Here is a 17,437-nt window from a genome sequence, read left to right on the forward strand (position 1 = left end):
AGTGGTGATGAGGTGACCAACCGAGTGGCGACGCGCGGGGCGGCCGAGTGGTGATGAGGTGACCAACCGATGGCGACGCGCGGGCGGCCGAGTGGTGATGAGGTGACCAACCGAGTGGCGACGCGCGGCGCGGCCGAGTGGTGATGAGGTGACCAACCGAGTGGCGACGCGCGGCGCGGCCGAGTGGTGATGAGGTGACCAACCGAGTGGCGACGCGCGGCGCGGCCGAGTGGTGATGAGGTGACCAACCGATGGCGACGCGCGGGGCGGCCGAGTGGTGATGAGGTGACCAACCGAGTGGCGACGCGCGGAGCGGCCGAGTGGTGATGAGGTGACCAACCGAGTGGCGACGCGCGGGGCGGCTGAACGGGCAAGCCGATGAAGATGTACTCAACTGAACGGCGACGCACGGGGCGGCTGAGCGGCAAGTTGATGAAGTCATGCCGAACCGCTTGGCAGTGCGCTGTGTGACCGAGTCGAGCATGTTGTCGAAGATGTGCTCAACTGAGCGGCAACGCACGGGGCGGCTGAGCGGGCAAGTCGATGAAGATGTGCCCAACTGAACGGCGACGCACGGGACGGCCGAGCGGGCAAGTTGATGAAGTCGTGCCCAACCGCTTGGCGGAGTGACGGTGCGCGGGAAGTCCGAGTGATGTAGACTCGTCCCGTGGATTGGCGACGCGCGGGGCGTCCGGGCGATGTAAACGCGTGCCGCAGAGTGACGATGCGCGCGGGGGCGTCCGTGTGATGTCGAAGTGTCCCGCGGAGTGGCGACGCAGGGGTCCTCCGAGTGAAGTAGAGCCGTCCCGTGGAGTGGCGACGCGCGGGGCGTCTGAGTGAAGCGGACGCTTTCCGCAGAGTGACGATGCGCGGGACGTCCGATCGATGAAGACGCATCCATCGAAGTGGCAGCGCACGGGCCGTCCGAGTGTTGTAGACAGATGCAGTGGTCATGGTCGTTGCTGTGGAGGATCTGTCGAGGGCCGTCACCTCAGGCGTCACCGGTCCATTATGGTGGCTGGACATCGGCCGGCAGAGTAAAAGGGTGAACCGGCTGAGTGGACCCCGCGGCCTCACGGCCGAGTGAGCCCTGTTCGAGCGGACGTCACATCCGAGTGCTCCCGCCTGTCCAAGTGAACCGCAGCCGTCGTTGTGGAGGTGCGATACAGATGACGCAGCGATGCGATACCTTGTTGGAGCTGGGCGGCGGACGAGAGGTCAACTTGGTGCAGCGCTCGGTCAGTAACGGGGCAATAAATCCCTGTTAATTAGGTGTAATTGTTTGGCTAGCCAACGCATGGAACGAGTTGCCCACGTCCAGATTCCGTAGATGGAACCTGCATGCAAGAGGCATTAATTAGTGCTAATTAAGCAAGGATTAAAGATAATTCTGCATGTAATGGGAGTTTCCCTTTCCCACGGATTTATTTCCCACTGCATGCAGAGGCAGCCCGGAGGAGAGCCCCGCGTCGTGGAGGTCGCCAGCGGGCAGGCGACCGGTCGGAGGAGCTCCGCGCTGCCGGGCAGGTTCGTATCTCTCTGCCGAGCGGAAAGGGAGGAGTCTCCCGTCCCTGGTCGGTCCTACGCCTCCACGGTGCGGACACCGTCGTCGAGCAGGCGATCGGCTGGGGAAGCCCCGTGGCATGGAGGCCGTCGACGGACAGTTGACCGGGCGGAGGAGCTCCGCACTGCCGGCCAGGTTTGTGTCTCTGCAAAGCGGAAAGGGAGGAGTCTCGCGTCGCCGGTCGAGCCTATGCCTGCATGGTGCAGACACCGCCGTCAAGCTGGTGATCGGCTGGGGAAGCCCCGCGATGTGGAGGCCGCCGACGAGCAGTCGATCGGGCAGAGGAGCCTTGCGCTGCCGGCGAGGCGGGCGCCTCCACGGCATGGAAGCCGTCGTCGGGCAAGCGAATGGGCGGGGGAGCCTTGCGGCGCTGAATAAGGATGAATTGTCTCTCCTCCTTTTTACTTTAATGATTGATCATGCTTTCGTGATGTCTGATCCTACGGGAGAAAAAGATCAACCCATTGTTAGATGATTAATTCAAAGAAAGACTAGATGGAATGGATACTTCCCTGATCCTTGTGTTTGTACTACTGGCACGGTGGCCAGAATTCCAGCAAGCACATCATTGAACTACTGCTGAAAATAGATGGAAAAACCATTTGCACCATGGCTCGATAGACGCCAGGCCCCAAGGTGGGCGCCAACTGTCGTGGTAACGATTCCGACAATAAAAGAGGGGTAGGATAAAGGAGCATGATCTATCGAGATGCATATGGGTGACACGGTGGTTTTAGCGAGTTCGGGCCTCTCACGGTGGAGATAACAACCCTACGTCTCGTGCTCCGGAGAGGCTTTGTTTTATCTTAGAATGTATCCGGAGATTACAATGAAAGGGGAACAGATCCCCGTAGTCCTGAGACTAATGGTGAAAGAGAGAGAGATGGAAGAAGAAGGACCCCCCAAGTCTAGTGGTGGGGGGTGGCTTATATAGAGTGCGCCACCTCCTCACCTCCTATGTTACAAAGTGGGGTATGAATGCTATAATGACAGCCCACTATTAAGCCTTCACTATTAGAAAGATGCCGACTGCTTTGCTGCCTGCTGGTCTTCATATATCCGAGTGAGTCGTACGGTCGAGTGGTGAACTGTCATCCGAGTGGATGGTATGTTGCTTGGTCGAGTGGATAGTATGCTACTTGTCCGAGTGGACAGTGTGTCTGTATGAAATTGACCTGGACCCACATGTTGTGTGGACCCCACGCTTCATGATATTTCGACCCTTTGTGGGCCTACCTGTTATGTATATCCCCAACAGGTACCTTGGGAATCCCCAAGCTTAGGCTATTGTCACTCCTTATTCCAAAATCCATCAAATCTTTACCCAAAACTTGAAAACTTCACAACACAAAACTTCAACAGAAAATCTCATGAGCTCCGTTAGTATAAGAAAATAAAACACCACTTCAAGGTACTGTAATGAACTCATTATTTATTTATATTGGTGTTAAACCTACTATATTCCAACTTCTCTATGGTTCATACCCCCCGATACTACTCATAGATTCATCAAAATAAGCAAACAACACACGAAAAACAGAATCTGTCAAAAACAGAACAGTCTGTAGCAATCTGTAACTTTTGAATACTTATGTAACTCTAAAAATTCTGAAATAAATTGGTGGACGTGAGGAATTTGTCTATTAATCTTATTCAAAAAGAATCAACCTAAAATCACTCTTCTGTAGAAAATGACAGCTATTCTCGTGAGCACAAAAGTTTCTGTTTTTTACAGCAAGATCGCAAAGACTTCACCCAAGTCTTCCCAAAGGTTCTACTTGGCACAAACACTAATTAAAACATAAAACCACATATAACCAGAGGCTAGATGAATTATTTATTATTAAACTGGATCAAAAAGCAAAGAACAAAAATAAAATTGAGTTGCCTCCCAACAAGCGCTATCGTTTAATGCCCCTAGCTAGGCATTAATAATTTCAATGATGCTTACATGAAAGACAAGAATTGAAGCGCAAAGAGAGCATCATCAAACACGTGACATACACATCTAAGTCTAACATACTTACTATGCATAGGCATCTTATAGGCAAACAACTTATCATAGCAAGCAAAAACTAGCATATGCAAGGAAGCGGAAAGAAACAATAGCAATCTTAACATAATGAGAGGTAATTTAGTAACATGAAAATTTCTACAACCATATTTTCATCTCGCATAATAATTACATGTGGGATCATAAGAAAATTCAACAAAATAGCTATCACATAAAATATTCTCAACATGATCCGCATGCATGCAAAGTTGACACTCTTCCAAAATAGTGGGATTAACATTAACTAAAGTCATGACCTCTCCAAACCAACTTTTCTCAAAAATTTCATAAGATTGAACATTCTCCAAATATGTGGGATCTAAAGTGGACATTCTTCCAAACCCACTTTCAATAATATTGCAAACAGTATTATCAATCTCATATTCATCATGGGGCTTAAATGAATTTTCAAGATCATAAGAAGAATCACCCCAATCATGATCATTGCAACAAATAGTAGTCATAGCAAAACTAGCATCCCCAGGCTCGAGGTTTTGCATATCATTAATACAATTGACATTAAGAGAATTTATAATAACATCATTGCAATCATGCTTTTCATCGAAGGAACTATCAAGTATGGGTGCAATAGCAACGATCTCATGTTTAACATATGGGACTATAGCAAATTCATATTCATAAATATTGCCATCATGGCCGCAAGAATAGCAAACATCATGTTCATCAAGGGATATTTCAATCAAATCATCAGAATCATAATTATCTATAGATTCATGCATATCATTATTTTCTTCCAAAGCAACGGTCATTCTCTCAATAAATTCTTTGACATAGACATTATGAGCATAGTTTTCATAGCAATATTTAAGTATGTCAAAATTTTCAGATTCGTAGAGAGTAATATAATACTTTTCAATTAAAGAAGCAGCTTCATAAGCACCCTTAAAAGCAATAAATTCTTCAATTTGTTCAATATCATAGTAACTATAAACACCCTTGGCATAAAAAGATAAGATTTCATTATCATTAAACTCACATAGGTAGGGAAGGTGTTTTTAGGGTTCTTAGAGCAACAAGTAAAATCATAAATTTCACAAAGATTCCAAGAGTAACACAACAACGGTTTATTTGATCCCATCAGAGTCTTCCTTTTTCAGACAAATGGTGATGCACAAAATGAGCATGCTCATCTAAAGATTTCCCATCAACTAGGCTAGTTGGGGTTTCAACACGAGTGCATAAGGATCGAAGATGATCCAAGTAAAACACTTTAAGTGGATCCATATCAATAGATTTTTAGCAAGCAAAGATGCAAGCACATAGAAGGCACATGGAGACACAAGCAAACATAATATCGAATGAAAGAAGGGCGAAGAAAAGGCAAAGGTTTTGGAAAATTGTATTAGAAGTGGGGGAGAGGAAAACGAGAGGCGAATGGCGAATAATGTAATGCAAGGGAGAAGAGTTTATGATGGGTACTTGGTATGGCTTGACTTGACGTAGATCTCCCCGGCGATGGTGCCAGAAATCCTTCTTGCTACCTCTTGAGCTTGCATTGGTTTTCCCACGAAGAGGAAAGGGTGATGCAACAAAGTAGCATAAGTATTTCCGTCAGTTTTGAGAACCAAGGTATCAATCCAGTAGGAGACAACGCACAAGTCACCGAATACCTACACAAACTATCAAGAACTTGCAACCAATACGATTAAGGGGTTGTCAATCCCTTCACGGTCACTCACAAAAGTGAGATCTGATAGAGATAGTAAAGTAATATTTTTTTGGTATTTTTGTTATATAGATTGGAAAGTAAAGATTGCAAAATAGTAGATAGGAAACTAGCAAGATGTAAACGAGATTCAATAAGATGGAAAAGAGATGCAATATAATGGAAAAGAGACCCTAGGGCCATAGGTTGCACTAGTGGCTTCTCTCGAGATAACATGTATTACGGTGGGTGAACAAATTACTGCCGAGCAATTGATAGAAAAACGCATAATTATGATGACATCTAAGGCAATGATCATGAACATAGGCATCATGTCGATGTCAAGTAGACTGACTCTTGCCGGCATCTACTACTATTACTCAACACATCAACCGCCATCCAGCATGCATCTAGATTATTAAGTTCATAAAGAACAGAGTAATGCATTAAGCAAGATGACATGATGTAGAGGGATAAACTATGTCAATATGATATAAACCCCATATTTTTATCCTCGATGGCAACAATACAATACGTGCCTTGCTGCCCCTACTGTCACCGGGAAAGGACACCGCGAGATTGAACCCAAAGCTAAGCACTTCTCCCATGGCAAGAAAGATCAATCTAGTAGGACAAACTAAACAGATAATTCAAAGAGACTTGCAAAGATATCAAATCATGCATATAAGAATTCAGAGAAGAACTAAATAATATTCATAGATAATCTTGATCATAAATCCACAATTCATCGAATCTCGGCAAACACACCGCAAAAGAATATTACATCAAATAGATCTCCAAGAACATCAAGGAGAACTTTGTATTGAGAATCAAAGAGAGAGAAGAAGCCATCTAGCTAATAACTATGGACCCGAAGGTTTGCGGTAAACTACTCACGCTTCATCGGAGAGGTAATGGTGTTGATGTAGAAGCCCTCCGTGACCGATTCCCCCTCCGGCAGATCACCGGAAAAGGCCCCAAGATGGGATCTCATGGGTACAGAAGGTTGCGGCGGTGGAAAAGTGGTTTCGTGGCTCCCCCTGATGTTTTTACGCTATAAGAGTATATATAGGCGAAAGAACTAGGTCGGTGGAGCTACGGGGGGCCCACGAGGGTGGGGGACGCGCCTACCCCCTAGGCGCACCCTCCTACCTCGTGGCCTCCTCGTTACGTCTCCGACTTCATCTCCAAGTCTTTTGGTTTGCTTTCGGTCTAAGAAAGATCATCGCAAAGGTTTCATTCCGTTTGGAATCCGTTTGGTATTTCTTTTCTGCAAAACTCTAAAATAGGCAAAAAAACAGAAACTGGCATTGGGCCCTCGGTTACTAGGTTAGTCCCAAAAATGATATAAAAGAGCATATTAAAGCCCATTAAACATCCAAAACAGATAATATAATAGCATGGACCAATCAAAAATTATAGATACGTTGGAGACGTATCAGTCACCCATCTCATTACTACTCTAGCCTCAGCACAGTTAACTTTGGAGTTCTGTTAGATGAGCTATCGGTAGGGAAGCTGGTCCTTGCTACTGTAGGATCCCTCTTTGCATCCTTTATTGCGCACTCGGATGACCGATTGTAGCCGCCCAATGGTCAATGTCACATCCCCCGCGAATGTAGAAGCTTCCCTCCATTGGATGAGTGGCAAATAGTTAATCTAGAAGAACGGTTTGCGATGATGCAGACCAACAGAAATGGCCAGCCAGATTAGGGTGTGTGCGATATACGGCATATAGTTCACTAGGATGAACTGTTTGTGATTAGGCAACACCATGGAAACGGTTCAACTGAACAAGATGTGTGTGATACGCGGCAAACGGGATTGTAATTAGAAATGTGTGCGAAGACCAACAATAACACAGACGATTGCTGCTAATAAGCCGTGTGATTTGCTCAGTCTACAGAAGAATAACATGTATATATATATATATATAACTGAAATAAACATCCAATTACATAAGTGACTATACAGATCTTTGGCACACACATCAATAAACAATTGCATGCATTCTAAAGTAGGAGAAACGATCGTCTAGTCATCTACTTGTTATGACGCTCCCGCCACTGCTCTGTGGCTCAATTCCTCGTCTGGGGCAGGAAGAAGACACTTCCTCATGTCAACGATCCGCCTGTACATCTCGTAGCTTTTGTACGAGTCCTTGGCCGTGTACTTGACATGTTGTTCATCTAGTCTCCCATGCCAAACACTGTGCCAGGCATTCTTGTCCTTCTTGCTCTCATCCTTCATCTTCATGTAGTAGGGGTCGATGATGGCCAAGGTGAGGTCAACTAGGGAGTTCAGTTTGTGGTTGTCGCTGCCCCAGACCTTGTAGTGGTCCTGGATGTTGACAAGATTCCGACATTTCAAGCCCGAAACCTTGAGCACTTTTAGATCGTTGGTGGTGTCCACCTTAGCGAAACTGTAGTTGGAGTTGTTGATAAACCTGGAGAAACGCTCGCAAGGCCTTGTGGCTAGGTGGTAGTGGTAGATGATACGTCCATTTTGCATCATGCTTTCATATTGATATTTATTGCATTATGGGCTGTTATTACACGTCATGTCACAATACTTATGCCTATTCTCTCTTATTTTACAAGGTTTACATGAAGAGGGAGAATGCCGGCAGCTGGAATTCTGGGCTGGAAAAGGAGCAAATACTAGAGACCTATTCTGCACAGCTCCAAAAGTCCTGAAACTCCACGGAAGTTATTTTTGGAATTAATAAAAAATACTAAGCAAAGAAAATACCAGAGGGGGGCCACCCACCGTCCATGAGGGTGGGGGGTGCGCCCTACCCCCCTGGGCGGGCCCCCTGCCTCGTGGGCCACCTGGCAGGCCTCCGATGCCCATATTCTTCTATATGAAGTCTTTTACCCAGGAAAAAAAATCATAAGCAAGCTCTCGGGACGAAACACCACCGCCACAAGGCGGAACCAATCTAGGGCTCCGGCGGAGCTGTTTTGCCGGGGAAACATCCCTTTGGGAGGGAGAAATAATCACCATCGTCATCACCATCGATCCTCTCATCGGGAGAGGGTCAATCTCCATCAACATCTTCACCAGCACCATCTCCTCTGAAACCCTAGTTCATATCTTGTATCCAATCTTTGTCCCAAAACCTCATATTGGTACCTGTGGGTTGCTAGTAGTGTTCATTACTCCTTGTAGTTGATGCTAGTTGGTTTATTCGGTGGAAGATCATATGTTCAGATCCTTTATGCATATTAATACCCCTCTGATTATGAACATGAATATGATTTGTGAGTAGTTACGTTTGTTCCTGAGGACATGGGAGAAGTCTTGCTATAAGTAGTCATGTGAATTTGGTATTCGTTCGATATTTTGATGAGATGTATGTTATCTCTCATCTAGTGGTGTTATGTGAACATCGACTACATGACACTTCACCATTTTTTGGGCCTAGAGGAAGGCATTGGGTAGTAATAAGTAGATGATGGGTTGCTAGAGTGAAAGAAGCTTAAACCCTAGTTTATGAGTTGCTTCGTAAGGGGCTGATTTGGATCCATATGTTTCATGCTATGGTTAGGTTTACCTTAATACTTCTTTTGTAGTTGCAGACGCTTGCAATAGGGGTTAATCATAAGTGGGATGCTTGTCCAAGAAAGGGCAGTACCCAAGCACCGGTCCACCCACATACCAAATTATCAAAGTAACGAACGCGAATCATATGAGCGTGATGAAAACTAGCTTGACGATAATTCCCATGTGTCCTCGGGAGCATTTTCCTTCATATAAGAATTTGTCCAGGCTTGCCCTTTGCTACAAAAAGGATTGGGCCACCTTGCTGCACCTTATTTACTTTAGTTACTTGTTACCCCTTACGAATTACCTTATCAAAAAACTATCTGTTACCGATAATTTTAGTGCTTGTAGAGAAGACCTTACTGGAAACCGCTTGTCATTTCCTTCTGCTCCTCGTTGGGTTTGACACTCTTACTTATCTAAAGGACTATGATAGATCCCCTACACTTGTTGGTCATCAAGACTCTTTTCCGGCGCCGTTGCCGGGGAGTGAAGCACCTTTGTTAAGTGGAACTTGGTAAGGAAAAATTTATATAGTTTGCTGAAATTTACTGTCACTTGTTACAATGGAACATAATCCTTTGATGGGCTTGTTCGGGGTATCTTCGCCCCAACCAGTAGAGCAAAGAGTTGCTCCTCAACCTACTGAACCTACTGAAAATGTTTACTTTGAAATTCCTTCGGGTATGGTAGAGAAACTGCTAGCTAATCCTTTTACAGGAGGTGGAACATTGCATCCCGATTTGCACCTAATCTATGTGGATGAAGTTTGTGGATTATTTACGCTTGCTGGTTTCCCCGAGGATGTTATCAAGATGAAGGTCTTCCCTTTATCTTTGAAGGGAAAGACATTGACATGGTTTAGGCTATGTGATGATATGGGATCATGGAACTACAACCGATTGAAATTGGAATTTCATTAGAAGTTTTATCCTATGCATCTTGTTCATCGTGATCATAATTATATATATAATTTTTGGCCTCGCGAAGGAGAAAGCATCGCTCAAGCTTGGGGGAGGCTTAAGTCAATATTATATTCATGCCCCAATCATGAGCTCTCAAGAGAAATTATTATTCAAAACTTTATGCTCGGCTTTCTCTCAATCGCTCCATGCTCGATACTTCTTGTACTCGTTCTTTTATGATGAAGACTATTGAATTCAGATGGGATTTATTGGAAATAATTAGATGCAACTCTGAAGATTGGATCTCAGCGAAGGTAAGAAGTCAGGTATGACACCTAAGTTTGATTGTGTGAAATCTTTTATGGATATCAATGTTTTCCGTGAATTTAGCACTAAATATGGACTTGACTCTGAGATAGTAGCTTATTTATGTGAATCATTTGCTACTCATGTTGACCTCCCTAAGGAGAAGTGGTTTAAATATAATCCTCCCATTGAAGTAAAAGTAGTTGCACCTATTAAAGTTGAAGAAAAGACTATCACTTATAATGATCCTATTGTTCCTACTACCTATATTGAGAAACCACCTTTCCCTGTTAGGATAAAAGATCATGCTAAAGCTTCAACTGTGGTTCGTAAGACTAATACTAAAACACCTACACCACCTGAGAAAATTAAAGTTGAACCTAGTATTGCTATGGTTAAAGATCTCTTGGCTGATAATATTGATGGGCATGTTATTTACTTCTGTGATGAAGCTGGTAGAATTGCTAGACCCGATACTAAAAATAAACATAGACCTGTTGTAGGCATGCCTGTTATTTCTGTTAAAATAGGAGATCATTGTTATCATGGTTTATGTGATATGGGTTCTAGTGCTAGTGCAATACCTCATTCCTTATACAAAGAAATTCTGCATGATATTGCAACTGCTGAGATAGAAGAAATCGATGTTACAATTAAGCTTGCCAATAGAGATACTATTTAACCAGTTGGGATTGTTAGAGATGTTGAAGTCTTGGGTGGGAAAGTTAAATATCCTGCTGATTTTCTTGTTCTTGGTTCCCCACAAGATGACTTTTGTCCCATTATATTTGGTAGACCCTTTTTGAATACTGTTAATGCTAAGATAGATTGCGAAAAGGATACTGTTACGATTGGTTTAGGGGATATGTCTCATGACTTTAATTTTGCTAAATTTCGTAGAAAACACCATGATAAAGAATTGCCTAGTAAGGATGAAATTATTGGTCTTGCTTCTATTGTCGTGCCTCCTAATGATCCTTTAGAACAATATTTGCTAGACCATGAAAATGATATGTTTCTGAATGAAAGAAGGGAAATAGATGAAGTATTCTTTAAACAGGGACCTGATTTGAAACACAACTTGCCTATTGAAATTCTAGGGGATCCTCCACCAACCAAGGGTGATCCCGTGTTTGAGCTTAAACCACTACCTGATACTCTTAAATATGCTTATCTTGATGAAAAGAAGATATATTCTGTTATTATTAGTGCTAACCTTTCAGAGAAGGAAGAGGAGAAATTATTGAAAACTCTGAAGAAGCACCGTGCTGCTATTGGATATACTCTTGATGATCTTAAGGGCATTAGTCCCACTCTATGCCAACACAAAATAAAATTGGAGAAAGACGCCAAACCAGTTGTTGTTCACAAACGACGATTAAATCCTAAGATGAAAGAAGTGGTAAGAAAAGAAAAACTAAAGCTCCTGGAGGCAGGTATAATTTATCCCATTGCTGATAGTCAGTGGGTAAGTCCTGTCCATTGTGTCCCTAAGAAGGGAGGTATTACCGTCGTTCCTAATGATAAAGATGAATTTATTCCGCAAAGAATTGTTACAGGTTATAGGATGGTAATTGATTTCCGCAAATTAAATAAAAGTACTAAAAAGGATCATTGCCCTTTGCCTTTTATTGATCAAATGCTAGAAAGATTATCCAAACATACACATTTTTGCTTTCTAGATGGTTACTCTGGTTTCTCTCAAATACCTGTGTCAAAAGAGGATCAAGAAAAGACCACTTTTACTTGCCCCTTCGGTACTTTTTCTTATAGACGTATGCCTTTTGGTTTATGTAATGCACCTGCTACCTTTCAAAGATGCATGATGGCTATATTCTCTGACTTCTGTGAAAAGATTGTTGAGGTTTTCATGGATGATTTCTCTGTTTATGGATCTTCTTTTGATGATTGCTTGAGCAACCTTGATCGAGTTTTATAGAGATGTGAAGAAACTTGTCTTCAATTGGGAAAAATGCCACTTTTATGGTTGATGAAGGCATTGTCTTGGGGCATAAAATTTCTGAAAGAGGTATTGAAGTTGATAAAGCTAAAGTTGATGATATTGAAAAGATGCCGTGTCCGAAGGACATTAAAGGTATAAGAAGTTTCCTTGTTCATGCCGGTTTTTATAGGAGGTTCACTAAGGACTTCTCTAAAATCTCCGGGACTCTAACTAATATCTTACAAAAAGATAGTCCTTTTGTCTTCGATGATGATTGTGTAGAAGCATTTGAAATACTTAAGAAAGCTTTGATTTCTGCACCTATTGTTCAGCCACCTGATTGGAATTTACCCTTTGAAATTATGTGCGATGCTAGTGATTATGCCGTAGGTGTTGTCCTAGGACAAAGAGTTGATAAGAAACTAAATGTTATTCAATATGCTAGTAAAACTCTAGACAGTGGCCAGAGAAATTATGCTACTACTGAAAAAGAATTTTTAGCAGTTGTATTTGCTTGTGATAAGTTTAGACCTTATATCGTTGACTCTAAAGTAACTATTCACACTGATCAGGCTGCTATTAAATATCTTATGGAAAAGAAAGATGCTAAACCTAGACTTATTAGATGGGTTCTCTTACTACAAGAATTTGATTTGCATATTATTGATAGAAAGGGAGTTGAGAACCCCGTTGCAGACAACTTGTCTAGGTTAGAGAATGTTCTTGATGGCCCACTACCTATTGATCATAGCTTCCCTAATGAACAATTAGCTGTCATAAATGCTTCTTGTACTGCTCCATGGTATGCTGATTATGCTAATTACATTGTTTCTAAATTTATACCACCTAGTTTCACATACCAGCAAAAGAAAAAGTTTTTCTACGATTTAAGACATTACTTCTGGGATGACCCACACCTTTATAAAGAAGGAGTATATGGTGTTATTAGACATTGTGTACCTGAGCATGAACAGGAACACATCCTATGCAAGTGTCACTTTGAGGCTTATGGAGGACACCATGCTAGAGATAGAACTGCGCATAAGGTATTGCAATCCGGTTTTTATTGGCCTACTCTCTTCAAGGGTGCCCGTAAGTTTGTCTTGTCTTGCGATGAATGTCAAAGAATTGGTAATATTAATAGACATCAAGAAATGCCTATGAATTATTCACTTGTTATTGAACCATTGATGTTTGGGCCTTTGATTATATGGGACCATTTCCTTCCTCTAATGGGTATACACATATTTTAGTTGCTATTAATTACGTTACTAAGTGGGTAGAAGCTATTCCAACTAGTAGTGCTGATCATAACACCTCTATTAAGATGCTTAAAGAAGTTATTTTTCCGAGGTTTGGAGTCCCTAGATACCTAATGACTGATGGTGGTTCACATTTTATTCATGGTGCTTTTTGTAAAATGCTTGCTAAGTATGATGTTAATCATAGAATTGCATCTCCATATCACCCACAGTCTAGTGGCCAAGTAGAACTGAGTAACAGAGAGCTTAAATTGATTTTGTGAAAGGCTGTTAATAGATCTAGAAATAATTGGTCCAAGAAACTTGATGATGCATTATGGGCTTATAGAGCTGCATATAAAAATCCTCTGGGTATGTCTCCATATAAAATGGTTTATGAAAAAGCATGTCACTTACCTCTCGAACTAGAACATAAGGCATATTGATCCATTAAAGAGCTCAATTATGATTTCAAACTTGCCAGTGAGAAGAGGTTATTTGACATTAGCTCACTTGATGAATGGAGAACTCAAGCCTACGAGAATGCCAAACTGTTTAAAGAAAAAGTTAAATATGGCATGACAAAAGGATACAAAAGCTTGAGTTTAATGTAGGTGATTATGTGTTGCTATTCAAATCTCGTTTAAGATTTTTTCAGGAAAACTTCTCTCTAAATGGGAAGGGACTTACGTTATCGAAGAGGTCTATCATTTCGGTGCCATAAAAATCAACAACTTCAAAGGCACAAATCCGAAGGTGGTGAACGGCCAAAGAATCAAACATTACATCTCAGGTAACCCAATAAATGTTGAAACTACTGTTATTGAAATCGTGACCATGGAGGAATACATAAGGGACACTTTCCAGGATGTTCCAGACTCCAAAAAGGAATAGGTATGTGGTACGGTAAGTAAACCGACTCCAAAACAGTTCTAATAGCAATTTTTCTCTGTTTTGGAATATTTAAGAAAATAGGAAAATAAGAAGTAGTACGGGAAGGACACGAGGCATCCACGAGGGTGGAGGGCGCGCGCTACCCCCCTGAGCGTGCCCCCTGCCTCGTGGGCACCTTGTGTGCTCTCTGGACTCTTTTTTCTTGCACAATACTTCCTTTGGTCGGAAAAAATTCATCATATAATCTCCCAAGGTTTTGACCACTGTATCACGCAAATATCCTCTGTTTTTGTTTCGAGCTGTTTTCTGCCAAAGTTGTCAAGGCCAGGCATCATGTCATCCCCCTCCTCCAACAATGAGGGCAACATGCTTGGCTTATGAAGATAGAGCTGAAGAGAGAAGAACCCAGAGAGATCAACAGGGATGATAGGATCAAGAAGGCCATGGAGGATCAAGCGCTGGTAGCAGAAGAAGAAGACATCCTTCAACTTCATCATAATCTTCTTACCCCAACTGAGATTGAAGCTTTCAAGATGATTGAATTAGCTCGCATACAAAACAAGTATCTCACACGTGAAAATATTTTGTTGAAGGAGCATATCACCAAACTCAAGGGCATTATCCGCAAATTGGAGGATCTCCTATGCTCGATGTGTGACTATCCATCTTCACCGCCATCTTCTCCATCAGCAAAGGAGAACTAAATACATGGGTATGGGCACTCCCCTTGGCAACTGCCAAGCTTGGGGGAGGTGCCCCGGAATCGTATCACCACCACACTCCTATCTTTATCGTTTTTCTTAGTTTGATCCTGTTGGTAATAGCTTGATCTAGTAGAATAAAGTTTTAGAATGATCTAGTTTTTAGTTTTGCTTTGATTCCTCTATGTAATCGAGTCCGTGAGATATATAATAAAGATTAGTCTTGAGTCAAGGGCTTTGCAATGTTGTTATGATCTTGAGGGAATAAAAGAAAAATAAAGAATAAAAAGAAATAAAGAGATCATATTGATCTTATGGAGAGTAATGACTTCACATATAAAGAGGATGATGAATAAAAGTTGTTGAGAGTTGACAAACATACTTTTGGTCATCGTTGCAATTAATAGGAAGTAATAAAGAAAGAGAGGTTTTCACATATAAATATACTATCTTGGACATCTTTTATGATTGTGAGCACTCATTAAAATATGACATGCTAAAGAGTGGATGTTGTCAACATAATGGGTTATGTTTTCTTATATCTGAAATAAAATATATTGTCATGGATCATCCAACATGTTGAGCTTGCCTTTCCACCTCATGCTAGCCAAATTCTTTGCACCAAGTAGAGATACTACTTGTGCTTCCAAATATCCTTAAACCCAGTTTTGCCATGAGAGTCCACCATATCTACCTATGGACTGAGTAAGATCCTTCAAATAAGTTGTCATTGTTATATGCAATAAAAATTGCTCTCTAAATATGTAGATCTACCCGGCGACGGGGCCAGAAAACCTTCTTGCTACCTCTTGATCTTGCGTTGGTTTTCCCTTGAAGAGGAAAGGGTGATGCAGCAAAGTAGCGTAAGTATTACCCTCATTTTTGAGAACCAAGGTATCAATCCAGTAGGAGACGACGCACAAGTCACCAAATACCTGCACAAACAATCAAGAACTTGCAACCAACGCGATAAAGGGGTTGTCAATCCCTTCACGGTCACTCGCAAAAGTGAGATCTGATAGAGATATTAAAGTAATACTTTTTTGGTATTTTTGTTATATAGATTGGAAAGTAAAGATTGCAAAATAGTAGATAGGAAACTAGCAAGATGTAAACGAGATTCAATAATATGGAAAAGATATGCAATATAATGGAAAAGAGACCCGGGGGCCATAGGTTGTACTAGTGGCTTCTTTCGAGATAACATGTATTACGGTGGGTGAACAAATTACTGCCGAGCAATTGATAGAAAAGCGCATAATTATGACAACATCTAAGGCAATGATCATGAACATAGGCATCACGTCCATGTCAAGTAGACCGACTCTTGCCGGCATCTACTACTATTACTCCACACATCGACCGCCATCCAGCATGCATCTAGAGTATTAAGTTCATAAAGAACAAAGTAACGCATTAAGCAAGATGACATGATGTAGAGGGATAAACTCAAGCAATATGATATAAACCCCATCTTTATATCCTTGATGGCAACAATACAATACGTGCCTTGCTGCCCATACCGTCACTGGGAAAGGACACCGCAAGATTTAACCCAAAGCTAAGCACTTCTCCCATGGCAAGAAAGATCAATCTAGTAGGCCAAACTAAATAGATAATTCGAAGAGACTTGCAAAGATATCAAATCATACATATAAGAATTCAGAGAAGAACCAAATAATATTCATAGATAATCTTGATCATAAATCCACAATTCATCGGATCTCGGCAAACACACCGCAAAAGAATATTACATCGAATAGATCTCCAAGAACATCGAGGAGAACTTTGTATTGAGAATCAAAGAGAGAGAAGAAGCCATCTAGCAAATAACTATGGACCCGGAGGTCTGTGGTAAACTACTCACGCTTCATCGGAGAGGTAATGGTGTTGATGTAGAAGCCCTCCGTGACCGATTCCCCCTTCGGCAGATCGCTGGAAAAGGCCCCAAGATGGGATCTCATGGGTACAGATGGTTGCGGCGGTGGAAAAGTGGTTTCGTGGCTCCCTCTGATGTTTTTAGGGTATAAGAGTATATATATGCGAAAGAACTAGGTCGGTGGAGATATGAGGGGCCCACGAGGGTGGGGGACACGCCTACCCCCCTGGGCGCACCCTCCTGCCTTGTGGCCTCCTCGTTACATCTCCGACTTCATCTCCAAGTCTTCTGGTTTGCTTTCGGTCCAAGAAAGATCATCGCGAAGGTTTCATTCCGTTTGGACTCCGTTTGGTATTCCTTTTCTGCAAAACTCTAATATATGCAAAAAAATCGAAACTGGCACTGGGCCCTCGGTTAATAGGTTAGTCCCAAAAATAATATAAAAGAGCATATTAAAGCCCATTAAACATCCAAAACAGATAATATAATAGCATGGAACAATAAAAAAGTATAGATACGTTGGAGACATATCAGTCACCCATCTCATTACTACTCTGGCCTGAGCACAGTTAACTTTGGAGTTCTGTTAGATGAGCTATCAGTAGGGAAGCTGGTCCTTGCTACTGTAGGATCCCTCTTTGCATCCTTATTGCGCACCCGGATGACCGATTGTAGCCGCCCAATGGTCAATGCCACGCCCCCCGCGAATGTAGAAGCTTCCCTCCATTGGATGAGTGGCA

This window comes from Triticum aestivum, chromosome 4B (genome assembly GCF_018294505.1).
Source record: "Triticum aestivum cultivar Chinese Spring chromosome 4B, IWGSC CS RefSeq v2.1, whole genome shotgun sequence".
Classification (NCBI taxonomy): Eukaryota; Viridiplantae; Streptophyta; class Magnoliopsida; order Poales; family Poaceae; genus Triticum; species Triticum aestivum.